At 39.1% G+C, this 17803-nt stretch overlaps 1 long non-coding RNA gene across 1 annotated transcript; it reads right to left on the bottom strand.

Annotated features, from left to right (window-relative positions):
* Positions 1-16846, bottom strand: LOC145716284 (uncharacterized). Its single transcript, XR_014138865.1, has 4 exons — positions 15708-16846; positions 14284-14391; positions 2747-2833; positions 1-721 (listed from the first exon to the last, which is right to left on the bottom strand). It is a non-coding gene; the product is annotated as an uncharacterized LOC145716284 (long non-coding RNA).
* Between the last annotated feature and the right edge of the window lie 957 nt (positions 16847-17803).

Below are 17803 nucleotides of genomic sequence, written 5' to 3'. Positions count from 1 at the left end.
ACTAGGTATTTACCCAAAGGATACAAAAATACTGATTTGGAGGGATACATGCTCCACGATGTTTATAGCATCACTATCAACAATAGCCACATTATGGAAAGAGCCCAAATGTCCATCAATTGATGAATGAATAAAGAAGGTGTGGTACATTTGTACAATGGAATATTACCAGCCATCAAAAGAAATGAAATCTTGCCATTTGCAATGACATGGATGGAACTATAAGTCAATCAGAGAAAGACAATTATCATATGATTTCACTCATATGTGGAATTTAAGAAATAAAACACATGAACATATGGAGGAAAAAGAGAGAAAGAAGCAAACCATAAAACAGACTCTTAACTATAAAGAATAAATTGAGGGTCGCTGGAGGGGTGGTGGGCGGGGGAAGGGTTAAATGGATAATGGGGATTAAGGAGGGCACTTGTGATGAACACTGGGTGTTGTATGTAAGTGAGGAATCACTAAATTCTCCACCTGAAACTAGTATTACACTGTATGTTACCTCAGTGGAATTTAAGTAAAAACTTGAGAAAAAGAAAGGACTTTCAGGAACGATGGTTTCCAGAACTCAACCACATTGAGTTCTTATATTTTCATGTTTGAAAAATATAGCTCAATTTTGTTGAAGATGGTGAATTAAAGATGAGGAAGAGGAGGCCTAAGATATTTCAAATATTTTGACACACTTTTCCTCAGGAACCTTCACGTGGGTGTCCTGTAAATCAAAATAAGATAAATTAGTAGCCCCCAAAAGAAGTCTGTGACCAATCTGTACACAAACCAGAACATATGGCAAAGGATGCTGTTTCCATGCATTCCTCTATCCAGGAGGAAGGCTGAAATGTTATTTTCATAATCAGATGATTCAAATAGTAATGGTTTATTTACTCTCCCCTAGTGTGGTTGGGAAATACACTAGATTAAAACTCAGGCAACTGAGTTTCTGTTTCTGATCCGCCAAGTACCAGGGTAAGTTGGTCTGTCCATGTGAGCTTCTTGGCAAATGTCTCCTCAGGCCTTTACTGGAGAGACAGGAAACAATGATGACAGAGCCGGGCAAGCCCAGACCCCACACAAGCCTCCTCTGTAATTTTGGATAGTTCTGGAAACTGGACCATCAGCTCTAATTACCTATGTCGGGAAACCAATGAGCACTCAGCCACGTTTCTCAACAGCTTGCCCAAGCCCTGCTCCTAAAAACAGCTCAGACCTGCTCCACGGGAGCATTAATTCTGGCAGGCGGAAGAAGGTGAACTCATTTTGGGCATATGTTTCTGCCAACAACAGAAAGATCCACTCTTCTAAGCATAGACCTGACCCAGCTATGTGGTAGCTGTAAATTGTTTCACTTTTGCAACTTGAGAAGCTACATACTTTCACCTTATAGCAGATCTTGGTCAGATAATTTTTAGCTCTCTGCAGACAACTCCCGAAACAACAACTACCTCCCCACCATTACAACAAAATGAATTTCGGTGGTTGAGTGCCATTCCTCAGCTCTTTCTCAGAGCCATCAAGCTAATTGGAACAAACGAACCAACTTCTTGTGTCATCTGCACCAACAGCTGAGTTGTTAAGTGGGAGTTGTGTGTGTTTGTCTACTCTCTGCACACCAAACTGTGGGGACCATTTTAAAATGGTGATCATTTTGTAGAAAGAAAGCCAGGGTAAAAATCAATAGCCCAAAGTTACAGCTCAGTGACAGGGCCATGAATTCTTTACTCTTTCATTCCATACAGTGGCAATCAAATGTAAAACCAAGCACAAAAATATATTTCTGTAAATGTTTTCTTTTCAACCTGAGGTTTTGACCTTTTTTGTAGGTACTAATTTCCTTAAGTTTTATGATAAGAATACTACTCTGAATGGTTACATTGTGTTACTACATCTGAGTGATTGCATGTTATAAAGACATAATGATGTCTTGCAAATGATTTTGAGAAATGTTCCATGAATATGCCTACAATTTGTTATTTCTACCTGATTCAGAGTTTGTATTCATGAGAAATGGCTTCAGGAAGGGAAAATGTACCACACAATTTTATTTGATGCTTTTAAATAATTATGAAGAGAAAAATGGATGAGAAGAATGTGTAGACTATACTCTTTAATATATTTCAGCAAATATAAGAGCTGACTGTGCTGGCCACTTTGTTAGCTAAAGGGTATCCATTCAATAGAATGCTTGCTTAGGAAAGAAGTAATTATCTTATAGGTTTATTAAAGGATATTATCTTGAATGAGCTAAAATGTTTAAATAAGTGATCTTGACAGGAAAGATCTTGAAGGAAAACACAGCTAGGGTGTAAGGCAATCTTCACTTGAACTTGGACTTGTAAGAATAAGTACGCAATGTTGCCCGGTGAGAATCATAGGGTGTTAGCACCATCTGGGACCTGTTGATGTTTTACAGATGAAGCAATTGTCCAAAGCTTCTAAGAGTGAGCAGAGTCTGAAACTCAGATTTTCTTATTTCGAGCCATTTGCTGGTTCTCTTCCAAAGGAAAAAAATTTCCTTCACCTGGCAGCTTTGCAAAAATTTATGTAGGGATATTAACTTGAGGTTGGTTGCTCTCAAGGCTATGCCTCTCCAGAAGTATTTTTTCCCATCAAGAAATAATGCTGAACACCTCACCAAAAAAGACATATAGATGGCAAATAAGAGGAAAAGATACTTCACATCATATGTCATCAGGGAAATGCTAATTAAAACAGCAACAAAATACTACTACGTACTTACTAGAATGGCCAAAATCCAGAACACTGACAACATCAAATGCTGGCGAGGATGTGGAACAAAAGGAAGTCTTGTTCATGGCCAGTGGGGCTGTAAAATGGCAGAGTCACTTGGAAGACAGTTTGATGATTTCTTACAAAACTAAACATACTCTTACCACACAATCCAGCAGTTGTGTTCTTTGGTATTTACCCAAGGAAAATAAAAACTTGTCCATTCCAAAACCTTCACATAAATGCTTATAGCAGCTTTATTCATAATTGTCAAAATCTGGAAGCAACAAAGATGTCCTTCAGTAGGCGAATGGATAAACTGTGGTACATCCAGACAATGAAATATTATTCAGCATTTAAAAAAGTTATCGAGCCATGAAAACATATGGAAGAAACTTAAATGCCTATTACTAAGTGAAAAAAAAAAAACCTGAAAGGTTATATATTATATCATTCCAATGGTGTGACATTCTGGAAAAGGCAAAACTATGGAGACAGTGAAAGTATCAGTGGTTGTCCAGGATTGGGGGAGATGAAAAGATGGAGCACAGAGGATGTTGAGGACAATGAAACTATTCTGTATGATACTCTAATGATGAATACATGTCATTATACATTTGTCCAAACCCATGAAATATGCAAAACCAAGAGCAAACCCTATTGTGAACTATGGACTTTGAGTGATGATGTATCAATTATAGGTTCATTAATTGTAACAAATGTAGCACTCTGATGGGGGATGTTGATAATGGGGAAGACTATGCATGAGTTGGGGCAGGGAGTATATGGGAAATCTCTACGAACCTAAAACTGTTCTTAAAAAAATGAGGTCTATTAAAAATAATTAAAAAAAAAAGAAATAACACTGGAAATCATAGTCAAATTCATATTTTACATTTAAAATTTACCTTTTAAATTGGTTGTACAAGATGAAAAATGGGAAACATCTTTTTCATCTGTCTCAAGAATGTACACGTGAAGATTTCTCATACTTTAAAATCCTAACAGGGGCGCCTGGGTGGCTAAGCGTCAGTCAGTTAAGCGTCTGACTCTTGATTTCAGCTCAGGTCATGATCTAGGGGTCGTGGGATTGAGCCCTGCATCGGGGTCTGTGCTCCGTGGGGAGTCTGCTTGAGATTCTCTCTCTGCCCCTCCCCCATATCTCTCTCTCTCTCCCACTCTAAAATACATAAATAAATCTTTTAAAAAATCCTAACATAAAGAAAGTGAGCATATGTAGGCAATGAACTTTGATTTAACCCCTAGTAAGAATATGGGTTTTACCATTTTCCAGTGGAAAAACTTGGGTTTATGCTCAACATCTCAATTCCTTATAATTCTACATTCTTGAGTTAATTAAATATAAAAAATATCCAGTGTTATTTCATGCAGCCATTTCCCTTTGCTATATAATGATTCTTGTTACATAGAGTAACTACTCAGCAAAAAGCAGGATGCATATTTTTGAATGGTTGCTTTTTGTCCAGTAGAAATTTTGTCTTTTGGTCACATGAACTTCTAATCTGAGTAGTCAGCAATTTTTGTTTGACTTTTCTTTCTTATTTTAACAGACATTAAGATCTCTATTAAAATTTTCTATTTTCAGTTTATTCGCTATTAGATACAGTAACACTGAGTCTTTATTCACAAGAGGAAGGGCTTATTTCCCCATTTCCTTCATAGTTCCCAAAGTGCTTTTTTTGGATGATTTCATTTCTTCTTCCAAGAAGAAAATTGGCTAACCTTCCTTAAAAGTTATATTGTATAGAAAGTGTTCCAATATTTCATTTGGTCACAAATGAGAAACAGAATTTTTACAACATGACTTTCCTTCTGTGTGGTGAGCACAGTGGGTGGGAATCAGCATCACTAAAGAAAAAGACAAATGCTCCTTTGTCTTTCTCCTATTACAGATTCTAGAAATCCAGGGTTCCATCCGAGCTCTTGAAATCCTGTAATTTATGTCTGTTTCTCCTCTTCTGATAAGAAGGCTATATGGAGAGATTTTTAGAACTAAACTCCCTCTTCTGCTTGAGTTAGGACTAAAATTTCTATCTATTTTTATGGTTAAAGTCAACATTTCCAGCTTTCAAATTTTTCCTATAATCTGATTCTTTGTCCAAAGAAGGACAAAACTAAGGAATCAGAACTTGGTTTAAGACAGTGCTAATAATGTGTATGTACATTTAAAAAAATTAGTAGGGATGTCTGGGTGGCTCAGCTGGTTGAACATCGGACTCTTGATTTTGGTTCAGGTCATGATCTCAGGGTTGTGAGATCAAGCCCTGCATTGGGCTCCATGCTGGGCATGTAGCCTGCTTGGGATTCTTTCTCTCCCTCTCCCTCTGTCCCCCTCCCCCTTTAAAAAAAATCAGTGATGACTGACAACAATATCCACTTTTCTGTAGTTTCTATGTAATGAGATTGAAGATGTTTTAATATCTTATTATATTTGGTATTCCTAACTATTTTTAACTTTAAACATTCAAAATTCATCCAAAAAATATTTAAACGTCTTCTTTATGATTGGGGTTCTGCATAAGAATTTATTTGAAAATGATTTCTACTTCTTTAAAAGTTTGGAGCGATCACTTCAGAATATTTCCTTTTTCCATTAAAAAAGTACCATACTCTCATTAAAAATATTTAGGAAATATAAGAGTGTTAAAACATGCCAAAAATCCCACCTATACACAACCATTGATAATGTCTGGTGCTTCCTTTTTTTTTTTTTTTTTTAGTTTTCTTCCTATATATATTTTCCAAATATTTTTATAATCATATTATATATGCAAGGGGCACCTGGGTGGCTCAGTTGGTTAAGCGTCTATCTTTGGCTCAGGTCATAATCCCAGGGTCCTGGGATAGAGCCCAGAGTTGGGCTCCCTGCTCAGTGGAGAGCCTGCTTCTCCCTCTCCCTCTGCCTGCTGTCCTCCCTACTTGTGCTCTCTCTCTGTCAAATAAATAAATAAAATCTTAAAAAAAATCATATTGTATATGCAAATTTTCCCTGTCTTAATGTTATATCATATGTATTTTCCATGGTATTATTTATCTCCAGTAGAGAATGTTAAAAATAGTCTTTGCCAAAGTAACCTTTAAATTATTTTTATTTTGTTATAAGACTAATATAAAATGAACATACAAAGTCTCCTAACTGATCCTAAAGTTTCTTAACTGGTCCTTCTACTACCTGCCCTTCCCCTTTAGAGATAACCACTTTTAAGAGTCTCAACTATCCGTCCAGAAATTTTCAGGCATATAAAAGTATATTCTTATTTAATGTTACATTTTCTACATTACATGTAATCTGAGAGAATCATTCATACTTTAACCTAATAAAATGTCTTAGTGTTTTCTTTTTCAGACTAGTCCCTATACATTTTCCTCATTTTTTATTTTTATTTTTTTAAAGATTTTATTTATTTATTTGACAGAGAGAGACACAGCGAGAGAAGGAACACAAGCAGGGGGAGTGGGAGAGGGAGAAGCAGGCTTCCCACTGAGCGGGGAGCCCGATGTGGGGCTCGATCCCAGGACCCTGGGATCATGACCTGAGCCGAAGGCAGACGCTTAACAACTGAGGCACTCAGGTGCCCCTTTCCTCATTTTTTAAAAAGCTCAATAACATTCTATTGCATGATGTACATTAATTTGGTACATGGTCCTCTAGTAATGAACATTTAGATTATTTTGTCTTTTGTGCAATGATAAAACGTGGTAACGGGCAACTCCATGATGCCTTCGTGTGGATTAGAAAATGACACTCTTCTATGAAGGACGTGTTCTATGAATCCTTCCAGTTTCACTCTCCACCATTTCCTGCCTTGCTCTGTTCCCTGGGAAGCTGATCTGCATATGGATCCTATCTATATACTCTTCTCCTTTTGTGTGGGTTCAGCCAAAGGGAGCAGCTGCAAGCAATTGGAAGGGGAAAGTAAGGAGAGTTTGGGGTATTTTCTCCCTAGATTCTTTCCTGCCTGCCTGCTGAGGGCTGGCTTCCTCTCTTAAACTTTCTTTCTCAAGCTCCTACTTCCCTCCTCTGATAGCTGCTCTTGTCTTTCTAGTCCTGGGATACTAACTTCTCTACACTGTGCTCTACCTTTGTAAGTAGGTAGAGCTCAAATTACCCAAATGAACTGCGCCACCCATATCCTACTAGGACGCTAACTGATACACTTCTCTCAACAGATACAGCCCCAAAACAGAATGTTTGGTTTGTTGATTGGAGTAGGTGATTACTACCCTCCACCTCCCACTCCCCGACTCCCTGCTACTTTGTCAGGGTGCCCAGTGTAGGGTACAACCCAGACAAGACCTGGCAGCCTTGATTGCTATCCAAATGATGGTTTTGTGTGTGTGTTATCTTTGTGTGCTTTCATGAATTCCACAGGATAGATTATTAGCAGTAGAGTTGTTGGGTCAAAGGTCATACACACCTTTTAACTTTGAAAGAATTTGCCAAATGGTTATCCCAAAGACAGCCTGAATTTACATTCTCTCTGGACTTTTGCCAACTGTTGGTTGTAAAACTTTAAAATTTTTGCCATTTTTATAGGTAAAAATTGTATTTCATTTTCTCTTTGACATTAGATGTCTTTATGAGTTCAGGTGGGCATCTTTCTATGTCTAAAATCCTATGTCTACTGGGTTAGTATTTTCCTTACTTACAGGGTTCCTCGGTGCCTCAGTTGGTTGAGTGCCCATCTCTTGGTTTCGGCTCAGGTCATGATTTCAAGGTCGTGAGATTGAGCCCCACATGGGGTTTTGCACTCAGCAGGGAGTCTGCTCAAGATTCTCTCTCTCTTCCTCTCCCTCTGCCCCTTCCCATACTCACTCATGCTCTCTCTCTCAAATAAATAAATTAAATATTTTCCTAACTTATTTAAAAGTACTATTTTTATATTAAGGAAATAAGCTCTTTGTCAGATGTGTAGGAAATATTTTTTTTTCCAATTTTTCATTCCATATTGATGTTTAAAAGTTTTTTCTTTTCCTTCTTTTTTTTTTTTTTTAAAGATTTTATTTGACAGAGAGACACAGTGAGAGAGGGAACACAAGCAGGGGGAGTGGGAGAGGGAGAAGCAGGCTTCCTGTGGAGCAGAGAGCCCGATGCGGGGCTCGATCCCAGGACCCTGGGATCATGACCTGAGCCGAACGCAGACGCTTAACAACTGAGCCACCCAGGTGCCCCTAAAAGTTTTTATATAGGCAAATGATATCAGATTTTTTTTTCAAAGCTTCTGGATTTTGTGTCAGGTCAAGAAATGTTTTTCTTATTCCAAGATAATAATTGTTAAAATCCTATGTCTACTTTTAGTACTTATTATTCTTTTTACATATACTATTTTGACCCAATAGGAATTAACTTCTGTGTGGAAGAGATAGGTGTCCCGATTTTTTTTTCCTGGTGACTAGCTAGTTATTTGAAAATTGATTTGGAGATGATTTGATTTGGCAAAGACATTATAATCAATAGAGCTCTTTACCATTTACCATTAATATGGAATGCCATCTTTATGATATACTAAACTCTCAAAGGAATTTGGCCTATTTTTATATTCTTTATGTTTTTCCAATTGTTTGTCTTTTTAGTTATACTAAGAAGATTTGTAAGATGGCCCCCATTGATCCTGGTGTTCGTGCCTTTTTGTTATACCCTCCTCTTGAGTGTGGGCCAGACTTAGTGACTTGCTGCAAAAGTGATGGGATGTCACGTCAACAATTAGATCACAAAGTCTATGACTTCTAGACTTACTTCTTATTAGGACTCTCTCTCTCTCACTGTCTTTCTCTCTCTTTCTGTCTGTCTCTCTTTTTCTCTCATTTGTTTGCTTTGCTGTGAGCTGCAGTGTTTTGAGCTGCCCTATGAAGAGGGGCTGTGGCAAGGAAAGAGAGAGATCCTAAATTTCAACCTGTGAGGAACTGAATCTTTCCAACAACCAAATACTTGAGCTTGGAAGCAGGTCCTACCTGGTTGAAACTTGAGATGACTCTAGCCCTAGCTGGTACTTTGACTGTAGCCTTGGGAGATATCCAGAGTCAGAAAACCCAGCTAAGCCATACCCAGAGACCTGACTCTAAAAAGCTATGAGGTGGGTGCCTGGGTGGCTCAGTTGGTTAAGCAACTGCCTTCGGCTCAGGTCATGATCCTGGAGTCCCGGGATCGAGTCCCGCATTGGGCTCCTTGCTCTGCAGGGAGCCTGCTTCTCCCTCTGACCCTCCCCCCTCTCATGTGCTCTCTGTCTCTCTCATTCTCTCTGTCTCAGATAAATAAATAAAATCTTTAAAAAAATAAAAATAAAAAAAATAAAAAGCTATGAGGTAAAATGCCTGTTTTGTTTAAGCCAATGTTTTGGGAAAACTTGTTATACAATAGTAGATAATGAATACACTAGTCCTGTGATAAAATGTTTTAGTTCCTGTAGTTTTATGTGGTTTAATATTTGATTAAAAAAGTCCTTCCTCATTTTATTTTCTCTGGATTTTTTTCCCCTGGCTATTCTAGTATATTTGATCTTCCAGATGAACTTAATATAGTTTTGTCAAATACCTTGCAAAGTTTTATTCTTTTTTTAATTGATTTTTTTGAATGTTGAATTGATAAATTTGTAGTTTTGATTTTTTCTATATAGGAACATTTAGTTAACTCTCCTTTTATGTGTCTTTAGTAAAGTCGGGATATTTTATTCATATTTGTTCTACACATTCACCATTAAGATGATTCCTAATTATTTGTTTTGTTTTGCTATTGTAAGATTTTGTTTATTTTCTCCTTTGTTATGTTTGTATGTAGGAAAATTATTCATTTTCATAAATGATATTTTTTAACTAGCTACTTTATTTAACCCTTTTATACAGTCATACAATCTCCAAATAATGACAGTTATGCATCTTCCTTTCCAATATGTAGACTCCTTATTTATTTTTCTTATTTGATTACATTGGATTTTACATCTAGAACAATGAATTATAGCAGTAGTGAACAACACCATTTTTTAAAAAATTTGGATAGAAAATTGAAAGTTTTATCATCAAATTTGATGCTGGCTTTTGATGTGATTAATTGATCTCTTTTGCTTCGTTGTTGGATTTTATGTCATTTCTGCATTGATTGTGATTTTTTTCATGTGAATTATTAATACCAGAGGTTATACTAATAGATTTTCTAAGATTCAACAATGCCGTTAATGATGACAGAATGAATATTCCATCAGGTGAAGGCCTTGTAGCTTCCCCTTCTATGCAAGCCAGTTTTTGCTTTTATAATCACCTCTTTAACAAACATCCTCACATTTGTAACTTTGTCTTTTGCTAACAATAATAATGGGTCACACATACAGAAACTCCTATCTCTCAGCCTCTCTTACATCTTCATATTTATTAATTCATTTTTTAAAAGACTTATTTATTTATTTTAGAAACAGAGAGAGTGGGGGCAGAGGGAGAGTGAGAATCTCAAGCAGGCTTCACACCCAGTGTGGAGCCCTCTGTGGGACTCAATCTCACAACCCTGAGATCAGGATCTGAGCCAAAATCAAGAGTCAGATACTCAGCTGACTGAGCCACCCAGGGGCCCCTATTAACTCATTTTTTTAAAACAATTACAACAACCTTAGGAAATAGGTATTAATATTATTATAATACCCCTCTCACAGATGAGGGAGCTGAGGCCCAGGAAGGTTAAAAATAACCTGGCTAAGTAAGTGATGGAGCCTAGATGCAAAGCAGACCCACTGGGCCTATGCACAAACTAGGTAATGGCCACCATCACAGTCAGATACAGAACATTTCCATCATATCAAAAAATGTCTTCCACATATCAGATAAAGGCCTAGTATCCAAGATCTATAAAGAACTTATGAAACTCAACACCCAAAAAACAAATAATCCAGTCGAGAAATGGGCAGAAGACATGAACAGACATTTCTCTAAAGAAGACATACAAATGGCCAATAGACACATGAAAAGATGTTCCACAACACTTGTCATCAGGGAAATACAAATCAAACCACAATGAGATACCACACCACACTGGTCAGAATGGCTAAAATTAACAAGACAGGAAACAACAAATGTTGGCGAGGATGTGGAGAAAGGAGAACCCTTTTACACTGTTGGTGGGAATGCAAGCTGGTGCAGCCACTCTGGAAAACAGTATAGAGGTTCCTCAAGAAGTTAAAAACAGAGCTACCCTGTAACTCAGTAATTGCACTACTAGGTATTTACCCCAAAGATACAAATGTAGTGATTCAAAGGGGCACCTGCACCCCAATGTTTATAGCAGCAATGTCAATAGACAAACTGGAAAGAGCCGAGATGTCCATCAACAGAGGAATGGATAAAGAAGATGTGGTATATATATACAATCGAATATTATGCAGCTTTCAGAAAGGATGAACACTTACCATTTACATCAATGTGGATGGAACTGGAGGATATTATGCCGAGTGAGATAAGTCAATCAGAAAAAGACAATTATCTCATATGTGGAATCTAAGAAGCAGGGCAGAGGACCATAGGGGAAGAGAGGGAAAACAGAATGGGAAATCATCAGAGAGGGAGAAAAACCAGGAGAGACTCTTAATTCTAAGAGTCAAACTGTGTGTTGCTGGAGGGGAAGTGGATGGGAGGATGGGGTAATTGGGTGATGGGCATTAGGAGGGCATGTGATGTAATGAGCACTGGGTGTTATACAAAATTGATAAATTATTGAACACTACATCTGAAACTAATGACGTACTATAAGTTTGCTAACTGAATTTTAATAAAGAAGAAAAAAAGTGTCTTCCAGCTTCTGTGCAATCATCCCCCATCCCACATGGCCCCAGGCAACCACTAATACCTCCTGTGCATTTTTTTTTAATGTCTGGCTTCTCTTGCTCAGCATAATGTTTTCCAGATTCATTCACATTGTTGCATTTATTAGTTTGTTCCTTTTTTTTTTTTTTTTAAAGATTTTATTTATTTGACAGAGAGAGACACAGCGAGAGAGGGAACACAAGCGGGGGGAGCGGGAGAGGGAGAAGCAGGCTTCCCACGGAGCAGGGAGCCCGATGCGGGGCTCGATCCCAGGACCCTGGGATCATGACCTGGGCCGAAGGCAGACGCTTAACGACTGAGCCACCCAGGCGCCCCTAGTTTGTTCCTTTTTATTATAAGTAGCATCCTATTATATGGATTCATCATAATTTGTTTACTTGTTCACCTCTTCAGGGACATTTAGGTGGTTTCTAGTTTTTGGGTGTTACAAATAAAGCTGCTATGAGCATTTGCATACAGGTAATTTGTGGATATGTGTTTTTACTTCTCGTGGGTAAATAAGAAAGCATAAAATATGTCTTTCCTTATATCAATACTGCACTGTCTTTTTTTTGGTAAGATTTTATTTATTTGACAGAGAGAGACACAGCAAGAGAGGGAACACAAGCAGGGGGAGTGGGAGAGGGAGAAGCAGGCTTCCCGCTGAACAGGGAGCCCGATGTGGGGCTCGATCCCAGGACCCTGGGACCATGAGCTGAGCCGAAGGCAGACGCTTAAGGACTGAGCCACCCAGGCGCCTCAATACTACACTGTCTTGATTAAGCTACAGTAGAAGCTTGATGTTAATGAGCTATATATCCAAAGTGATTGATTAATTTCTAAATCCAACAAACCACCATTCTATCAAATTTCTCCTATAAAATTGTATGTTATTACTGAAGTTTTAAAGTAACTCCTTCAGACTCTGTGTTAGTGTTTTATTGATGGCCTTTTTAAGTCAGTTTGAGGTCTTTTGGTTCTGGGTATGACTAGTAATTTTTGATTAAAACCTGGATACTTAACATTTTTCTCAAACAACAAAATTTCACAGCTGCCCATTTATAATAATTTCTTTCTTCTACTTCTAGCTCCAGGCAACCACTGGCCCATTTTCTGTCTCTCTCTGTTGTCTTCCCTAGAAATTTCATATAAATTGAATCATATAATATATAGTCATTTATGTCTTTTTTTTTTTAGATTTTTTATTTATTTACTTGAGAGAGGGGGGGCACGAACAAGTGGGGACAGGGGCGGGGGAGGGTAGAGGGAGAAGCAGACTCCCCACTGAGCAGGGAGCCTGACATGGGGCTTGAAACAGAATCTTGAGATCATGACCTGAGCTGAAGGCAGATGCTTCACCCACTGAGCCACCCAGGTGCCCCGTGCCTAACTTCTTTTACTTAGTACAATATTTTTGAGTTTTCTTCAAATGTTTTTCAGATATCAGTAGTTCATTCCTTTTGTTGCTGAGTAGTATTCCATTATAAGAACATACCAAATTTTGTTTATCCATTTGCTACCCGAAGAACATTTAGGTTATTTCCAGTTTTTGACTATTATGAGTAATTCTTCCATGAACATTCACTAAAAATGTATTTGTTTCTCTGGACGCCTGGGTGGCTCAGTCGGTTAAGCATCTGCCTTTGGCTTGGGTTGTGATCTCAGGGTCCTGGGATTGAGTCCTCCATTGGGCTCCTTGCTCCATGGGGAGTCTACTTCTCCCTCTGCCTCCACTCCCCCTGCTTGTGCTCTCTTTCCCTCTGACAAATAAATAAAATGCTTATAAAAAAGTATTACTTTCTCTTGGGTAAGTACTTCGAGTGGAATTACTAAGCCTATGGTAAGTATATGCTTAACTTTTTAAGAAACTACAAGACTGTTTCTCTAAAATGTCCAAACCATGTTACATTCCTGCCAGGGTGTGCGAGTATTCCATTGCCCCCTCATCCTCCAGAAGTCTCTTAAGCTAGGGGTGGTGTGTCCCACATGTAATGATTCCTCTTCCTTCTCTCTCCCATCTTTGTCTTCAACCTGCTATGCGCACACACCCCACGGGTGTAGTTTGAATTGTCTACTTGATCCCTGATTGGGATTTGGATGTTTTAGGAGAATCTGTGTCTCTTTGTGTGTGGGTTGTAGTTCTTCCCACACACTTGGCATTGGTTGGTGGCTTATTTTTCTTTCTGCTCCATGTTTTCTCATGTTCCCAATTCCCCACTTTGTTGCATTGCAGCACCTGTTTTTTTTTTTTTAAATATTTTATTTATTTATTTGTCAGAGAGAGAGAGAGTGAGCACACAAGCAGGGGGAGTGGCAGGCAGAGGGAGAGGCATGCTCCCCGCTGAACAGGGAGCCCGATGCAGGACTCGATCTCAGGACCCCAGGATCATGACCTGAGCCAAAGGCAGACGCTTAACTTACTGAGCCACCCAGACGTCCCAGCACACTGTTTTCTGCTACCACCATAGTTGAAAATCTTATCTTCTCCTTTGTAATGTTTGCCTACCTGAAAGGTTCACTGTTTGCTTTCTAGATAGTACACAGTTATGAAAACTGGCCTGATTTTGGATATATGGATCAGCTACTCTTTTCAAATGTGTAAGCTCCTTTAAGTAAAGCCCAAAGACTGTCCACCTTCTTTAAATATATATATAGCAGCTGTCACGAGCTGGCTATCACGTTTGTAACCTGCTAGTCCTTGAATTAACAGGTGTGGCTTATTTAAGAAGGTAGTCTACTACTCACCTGACGTTGACAGGAAATAGGTGTTGGCTGCCAAAAAGCCCATCTGCTCCCAGGGTCTGTGGACTGTTCTCAGAGCAGGAGCTGATAGGATTCACAGTCATTCTCTCTCTAGGAAAAAGAGTGCAGCAGATTGAGGCTACCAGCTGTAGGGGAGGGCATGCCATCACTTGATTTCCCTGTCTATTTTAGTTGTAAAGGTCTGTTCAAAGTGTATTTTAACAGGATATATTCTTTCAGGAAGTTTCCATTGCTCTCTAGATAGCATCTGCCCTGGGAACGTTGAGCCATATGCTAAAATATGAGGCTCGCATTAAGTTTATTTTGTGATCTTGTGTGAGACATCTATCTCAGTAGAGCTCATATTTAAACATTGTTGAGAAGGGGTAAATTATCCTCGTGCATTACAGTGCATTTGGCAGGGTTATGTACTAACAAAATTTATAAAGCTATTTATAAATGAAAATTCTCACTAGATATATATTCCTTCCATTTTAACTTTGAAAAGATACTCAGGTCAAAAATATTCTTACTTATTAAATGTTTCAAAAGAAACTGAGTCTGAGGAAGGCAAGCGTGTGACAACAGGTCATGTTTAAATGATAGATTTCTGGGTGCCTGGGTGGCTCAGTCAGTTAAGCGTCTGCCTTTGCCTCAAATCATGATCCCAGGGTCCTGGGATAGAGTCCCGAGTCGGGCTTCCTGCTCAGCGGGGAGTCTGTTTCTCCCTCTGCCTCTGCCTGCCACTCTGCCTACTTGTGCTCTATCTCTCTGTCAAATAAATAAGCTCTTAAAAAAAAAATGATAGATTTCTTTGTCTTGGCCTTCACGCAAGTGTTCAGTTTCTGGTTTCTTCTTGCATATGGAGAATTGTTGTAAGTTGTTTATTGAGGATTCTCAATGTTATATAGCATAAACACAGAATTTTGGTTTCAGTAACTTCTTCCTCCCCAGTTGCACTTATTAACCAGCTCCTTTCCTGCTGGGCATCTTGTCTCTTCCTGGCATTTTGGCTGGAGTCCCTAACTTCCTGTCATGCTAGGTAGTAGGTCAGACCTATGTCGATATTTGAAAATGCTCTGAGACTCTTTTACCATTGAGAGTTGTGTTTTCTGTTCACTCTCCTTGAACCTGGGGGAACTTGGGATTGCTTTAATCATCAAAACCCCACAGAAGTCATGCCATATATGATCTCTGAGGTGAGATCATAAGATAGCAGGTGACATGGATGGTCTGGGAGGTTGAATGAGTGGCCCAAAGCTATGTAGTTCATGAGTTGCCAAGTCAGGGTTGCAGGCATTCTGTCTGTGGAGCCCTTTGCCACTTTTCTCCACCACCACCTCTGTTCAAGAATAGCAACACTCTTGCATCTGTGTTATGGTTTTTTAGAAACCTGAATACATTCATAATAAAAGTTTAAAAAATACCTTTTTACTTAAATGGCCGCATGGACAAAAAGCAGAGTTCTTGGGATTTTCCAAAGGAGGTGACCTTCATAAAATGTTTTCTATCTTGCCATTTTTCTTGGGTTTGGTTTCTTTTCAGTTTCTCTTTCATCCTTGTGATGTTCTTAGGAAGGATGAAGGAAAAAAATATCATTCTTTTTTTTCCCAAGGATTTTAGACCAGAGGACTTTAGAATGTGATGTAGTAGGAAGAGTGTAGACTTTGGTATCAGACCAAGGCTCTAAACCTGACTTCGCAACTAAAGATCTGAGTACTTTTGGGAACAGCGCCTTGACGGTAAAATGGAGATAATACCACCTCTTTGGTGGGATTTGATGATAGAAACAGTAAGATAACATAGGAAGAACATCTGTCTTGGAGCCTAGCGTGTTGGAGATGTTCAGTACATGTTTGGCGTTTCCGTTTTTTTTTGTAGCTGTAATTATTTCACCAGCACTGAGACACTCCAGTAAGGCTGAGCATGGATCACATAGGAAAGGGGCTAAGACATAGTCCTCTTTTGAGGGAATCTGACCATTTATACGTAAAGTGATGTTGTGCAGTGGTATTCACAAACATGGGACTCCCCCCAATCAATATGATTTAGTTGGTATTGAAAAGAACAATTCCAAAGACTAGGAGAAAAGGGGCATGAAGAGACATGGGTGGTAGAGGGTGGGATGAACCAAGGACCCATGACTGATTGCAGGAATCCTGCTCTCTGCCGGAATGAGCCGAGGCAAGGTGGAAGAAAATTCATGTAAAAAGAGGCGGTGGAATGTGGGTGCAGCCTCCTGGCATGTGTTTAGTCTGTATCTTCCAATTTCCAGAGGCTATGCCTACGTGATTTTGCCTGTTGCATACCTCAAATCAATCATCTCCCCTTTTTTTAAATTGTAGCAAATTGTGCAATCTTTTCTTGTTTATTTTTGTTCAGATTTCCTTCGCTTTATCACTGGCAGGAAAAACTTGTCCCTGGAGATTTCCTGTGGGACATGGTTATTTACAATAACTACAATTTAAAGAATTCTCAAGGATTTCTTCCTGATTTATCCTCTTTTTTGTTCATTCTTAAATATAGTTCCTTGGTCTTTGGCTGTTTTTCTCTTGGGTACTTTTGAATAATTATTTTTTAAAATATCAGCAGCGTGTGTGTGTGTGTGTGTTTGTGTGTGTGTGTATTATGTATCATTCATCATACATCTAGCATTTGTGCTTTATTATTTTGTGCATCATGGCTTTATATTATAAAATAATGATCTGCAATATGTGGCTACTTCAGCCACCGTGAGCTTGGTTCAGACTATTAAAATCTCTTGCTCCAGCAACCAGACCAGCCTCCGGTCTGGTCTCCTGGGCCCTCAATTTCTAGTCTTCTTACACACTGAAGCCCGAGCCATCTTTTCCTAAAGAGCAAATCTGATCGTGCCTGCTTCACATCTTGCAAGGGCACCATCAGATCTGGGTGGCACGATCTGGCCCCTGCCTGTCCTTCTGGCCCCTCTCCTCTGCTTTTACCCCCACCCCATGTCCCGGGCACACTGCTGAGTTAAGAGTTATCTAAAACTCTTTCTCCAGCTCCTCCTTCCCTCTGCATGTTACTCTCTGCCTTGGAAGCTCATCCTCACCCCACAGCTTCTTTTTGCCTACTTCATCCCACTAGTTACTTAGGACCCAATTTAGACATCCTTTCTCACCGGGGGCCTGTAATGTCCTTGAGACTGGGTTGTATGCTCCTCTATCAGTCCTGTTTGTTGTACATATCATGTTACTATACTCTTTTCTAATTACATGACTGTCCATCAGAGCAGAGGCCCTGACTTCGGAGGTAGCTCTCACTAATTATTTGTTTAATGAATGAGTGAAGGAAGGCACTTCTTTGAGGCAGTGTGGCCCAGTGGGGAAGGAAGCTGGAGTCTGATGGCCAGGGCCTGGTGCCTGGCTCCACCCTGAACTAGGTGTGTGACCTCCAGCAAGTTATTTCACTTCAATTTCTTAATCAGTGAAGTGGAGATAATAAATAGCAGACATCTGTTTAGATTATTGTAATGATTAAATGTTAATAGATGCGAACAGTT

The sequence above is a fragment of the Leptonychotes weddellii genome, chromosome 1, assembly GCF_054177405.1.
Source record: "Leptonychotes weddellii isolate Sample4059 chromosome 1, ASM5417740v2, whole genome shotgun sequence".
Lineage (NCBI taxonomy): Eukaryota > Metazoa > Chordata > Mammalia > Carnivora > Phocidae > Leptonychotes > Leptonychotes weddellii.
This window is presented reverse-complemented; position numbering and strand designations above follow the sequence as displayed.